The sequence below is a fragment of the Prosopis cineraria genome, unplaced genomic scaffold, assembly GCF_029017545.1.
Source record: "Prosopis cineraria cultivar Desert tree isolate PC_DT_omini unplaced genomic scaffold, ASM2901754v1 PC11, whole genome shotgun sequence".
Taxonomy (NCBI): Eukaryota; Viridiplantae; Streptophyta; class Magnoliopsida; order Fabales; family Fabaceae; genus Prosopis; species Prosopis cineraria.
The window spans coordinates 2,470,920-2,476,100 of record NW_026555342.1 but is presented as its reverse complement, the minus strand read 5'-3'; positions in this window follow the sequence as shown (position 1 = coordinate 2,476,100).

Below are 5,181 nucleotides of genomic sequence, written 5' to 3'. Positions count from 1 at the left end.
CAATTGAACATATGCTATTTCTTGGTCCTTAGGCTAATCATTGCTGGTTTGGAAGCTCCTTGTGTTTATTTTTTGATAAAAATAATGTAAGAAATATTAAGATGTGGGCTACAGATATTTTGACAGGGCATGGTAAGCTGGATGAATGGGGGAGGGCTTTGGGAGCTACGATTTGTTGGTGGATATGGAAAGTTAGGTGTAAATTTGGTATTAAGTCAGCTGAAGCCTTATTAGTGAAATTTTGGAAAATGAATCATGAGGTGGTGAAGGAGACCAAGGCTAAGACAGCTGGAAAACATGTGAGAAATTCCAAATGGCATGCACCTGATGAGGGGAGTGTGAAGATTAATGTTGATGGGGCTTGGAATAGTGCTGAGCTTCCTGCAGGTGTGGGATTGATTTGTAGAAGTGGTAATGCATTTTTTTTTTTTTTTGGGTGGTAGCTGTAACACTGTAAGAGCTGAGACATCATTTATGGCTGAATGTTTGGCATTGGAGGATGCTTTCTCGCTTAGGGGAAGATTTGATTCTCAACAGGTTTGTTTTAAGCTTGATTGTGAATGCTTATTTGATCTTTTTATCATGTCTCAAAATTGAACGTGATTGGCACATAACATATATACAAATGTACATTCTTTAGGCCTTAATCAAAGAAACTTTAATCTAATAGTTTAATTCATTTGAAATAGGATGGAGAGTCATTATAATCTTTTCATACACACACAAGAGCTCTAAATTTTTTGTAAAAATTTCGACAAAACCTCTCCTGTAATTAAGAGCTCACAAAATCTTTACAATAATAATATACAGTCCAAGTTAGGAACGTGGAGCTTTACTCCTCCACAATAGACAAATAAATAAATCACAGGTCAACATCCTATCTACAGTTAATATGAAGCACCTAATCATAAATTTCAATATATATCATATCATTAAACATTTACATTAAAAGGAAGATGTCTTTAAATGATCTTTTAATTAATTTAGCAATGAGCCCTATCAAAGGTTAGTAGAAGGTATATCACCAGTTTTATTTGAGATCAAAAATATTTTTAGTGAATAATATCCCAATTTATAGTTGAAATAAATAATGAAAAGTAAAATCAATAAGTCAATTATAAACTTATTAAAATAATCAATTGTGATAATATAAATGCATATTCATAAATACCAACACTAACAACTATGTAAATGTGTAAAGTATGAAGATATGAATTAAATTAAAATTACTAGAAATTCAAGTTCCACCTTTCATTTTCTCATATGCTTAAACACCTTAGGACTCATGTTTTTCAATACAAAATCCATATATACTAAAAGTAATAATTGTTTACTTTTTAAAATCAAATTTAAAGAAAATAAGCATCAAAACTCTTTCTTTAGCAAAATTAAATTAAAACAATTAACAAGCGTGGACATATAATCTATGAAGATAAATAACATATCCAACATGGCAAAAAGCCACGAAAAACAAGTGCAAGCGTAAAGCTCACAAATAACAGGTGTGAATTATATCACGAAACTACATCCTCCATTCTACGTGTGTTGGCCAGTGCATGGGGCTAGCATCTTCAATATACCCTACTAGTTGAGTGTACCATAGCATGTCAAGAGCTAATAAAAACTGCCATTAGTAACTAGCATTCTAATTCAATCTCACATTTCAAATCAACCATGCATGTATATAAAATCAACATAATTTCTCTTACATAAAAGTTAACATAGCAATTGCCTTCAGAGATTGCTTTAAAGAAAATAATCCCAAATAATTTTAAAAATTTATTTATGTAAAAAACATTTCTAAATTCAATCATCAATAATAAAATTAAAATCATAAACTATTAAGTAAGACTAAATTAAAAAGAGTTTATCATTTAATTTTAAAAAATCAAAAGATTTATATAAAAAGAGGATGTAATATACAAATATGCTCAAACAATATTTTTAATAAAACAAGTTTCATAACAAATCATTGAGATGTTATTCATCTGCCTCATGATTTCCTAAATTTAAAAATATAATCCTTCCAAATTTATGTTCTTCCAAATATCCTATAAAATATAATAATAAAGTTTTAAAAAGTTTTTGATAAATTCAATAGACTTCCTTCCAACATTACACAACCAAAATCAATTTAAATAATTCAAAATTTCCCAACATCATAATTTTTATCATAATTTTTCTACGATACTTTAGCCACGACTAATTATCTAATTGAGATTTGATTTTTTATTGAACCTTTTAACAAACATCTAATATGCATTAGTTTTCAATTCATTCAATTAAACTTTTTAACTTTCAACCACTTGCCCAACAAGTCCCTGAATATCTACATTTAAATGCATCATGCTTTCCCAATTAATTTTCCTTTCAAGAATCAATTTAAGCTCAATTAAAATTCAACCCACTCTCATCTTTCCCAGGTAATTGTAACAATTATAGTGAATTATCTATCAAACACGCTCTTCAAGTTTAAATTTCAGCTTGCTCAATCTTATTAATTTCTCCCACACCACACGCACAGCAACTAAAAAGGAAAGCAATAATCAACTCATAATTTCAACACACAACACAAAAGCAATCAACACCAAAACGTAGCAGAAGTAGGATGAGAAAAAAAAAGAAAAAAGAAATTCTTTCCTACACCGACAGGCGACATAAACAAGGGAGAAGAAAGAAAATTTTGCAAGCCAACAATATACTGCCATATGAATGAACGGCAAACCAAAAGAGAAACGAGCAAAGCCAGATCGAGGGAGAAGGAGGAGAGAAAGAAACTGACGCACCCCACAGCCACCAAAACGGCGGCGACGCAACACGGCCAATTGATAGAGTGACAGTGCTGCTTAAAGAGAGATCCGACGGCGACGACCGCGGTAGAAGACGAACAGAGGAGGAGACGCGAAGGATAGAGGAAAGGCAAGGATTTGCCGCCTCCGGCGACTCAACTCCTCACACACACCACTGAACTTGTGCGACAGCCAAAACAGGGGAGGAGAGGACAAAACAAACCAAGCCTCACCACTTCTAGTGGCGGAACGACGACGATGAAGGAAGAAGCAGGCCGACAGCGTGGGGGGAGCAAGTCGATGGCGAAGGACTCAGAGGAGCTCATTGTCGGTGGAGAGAAGGAAAAAGGAATGTGATGCCGTACGATTCCCTGTTCTTCGAGTAAGACGGGGAAAACAAAATCTGAAGCAAGACTAATTGCTAAAATTACATGAAAGATCCCAACTTTTTCTTTTATAATATAAATGATGAGAACACTTTGGTAATTTTATCATTATTAAAACAAAATAAAATTAGCCCATTACGCAAGAATATTTAAACCCTGAATCTTTAGATAAAGTATCAACATAAGTTATAATAAACACCATCACTCTCCACTCATTATAAAATATATTTAAATAAAATATTAATTAAAAGAATTGTTTGTTTATTTATTTAAAAATTTAGGATCATTAAACTTTTATAAAATAAATTATTTTATATTTATTTTAAAATAAATTACTATTAAATAAAAATAAATATAAAAATATGATTAATTTAAATATAAATAATTATTTTATTAAAAGATACAAATTTATTAAAAATGCTTTATACTTTTTACAGTAGGAGTATTATTGCATTTGGTGATTCTTAATTGTCATTTCATGGTCCTTTTCCATGTTTCTAGGAGAGGGAACAAAGCTTTTGGCAGCGTTCTTGGTTGGGCTCTGCACCATCCTCTTCGCTTGAGGTGTTGGCTTTTGACTCTTTCAGGGCAAGGACGTTGGCTGACGGGTGCCTGAATGAGTCTGATAAGGAAGGCATTGGGTGAGTCTTTTGTTGGTTGTTTTTTGGGTTTGTGTTGGTTTTTATTTCGATTAAGGTATATTTTATTTTTAAATTTTTTTTCTAAGATGCTTAGTTTTTTTTTTTAAAATTGAGAAATAAAATTACTCTATTTATTAGTGTAGAGGCAAAATTATTTCTCAAGAAAAAGTTTAAAAATAAAAATGTATTTTAACCCTTTTTATTTTGTTTAGATTGTACTGTAGATTTACGTGCTTTCGTTTACTTTTTGTTGGTTTTTGAATTAGGGAGTATAATAATTTTTTTTATAATAAATAAAATTGACTTTTTTTGGCAAAAAAAAGCTCAATTATAATTGTCTCCAAAATAAATACACACACACACATATATATTGCGCCGTTTAAAGAATTTATTGAGGCTCAAAATTGAAAACTTGGGAATGATACAGGTCCACGCCATTATCCCTTTAACATGCCGGAAACCATGCCGGAGCTCCACTGACCGGCAGGCATCGGCAATGACTCCAACTTCAGTGATTGACCTCTAGCGGCTGCCGGCGGCCATGGCAAAGGAATAGAGTTTTTTTAAAAAAATAAAAAATAAAAAATTAAGGGCATTATAGTAAATGTTCATTAACTTCAAATTTCATTAACTAAAATTAAGTCCGTTATGGAATTTAAGTGTCATTTTCTCTAAGTCTAAATCTTATTGGATAAAGTGATTTTTTTAACCTATATACATAAATTTCAGAATCTAATCCAAATTTCCAAACAAGTTAACTAATTTTCATAACAACCTAATAATATTAACCCAAAAAATTGATTCATGAGCTTAAAATATGAGATGTTACATGAGTTTAAAATCTGGAATGTTAACATTGCAAGAGCATTTGCAAATATAACTTATGTTATAGCATCAAATTAAACAAATAATTTAACAGTTATTATATTTTACATTATGACTGATTTATTATATCTATGAATAATATGCTGTTATATATTAATAATAAACTCCTTTTATATTAATAATAAATTTTTTATATATTAATGTGAACTGACAATGCTCCCTAAATTTTAAAAATTTGATTCATATTTTTTGGGTAGAAGATTTTTTTTTAGAGGTGGAGCAATTTATCCATCTTAATGTTAACAATACACAAACAAACAGATTATTTTGTTATATCATAATATTTTCTTTAAATATATTACTTGACCAGTCCTAAAATCTGAATAACCCAAGTACTTTTAAATTTAAGTACACACACACATGCCTTGTCACTTATTCGATAATTACAGGATATAATTGGAATTCCAAATTGTTTAACTTAGATTTACTTTATTTTAATGGTATGACATATTTTAGGTGAATTTTTTTTAATCTATTAAA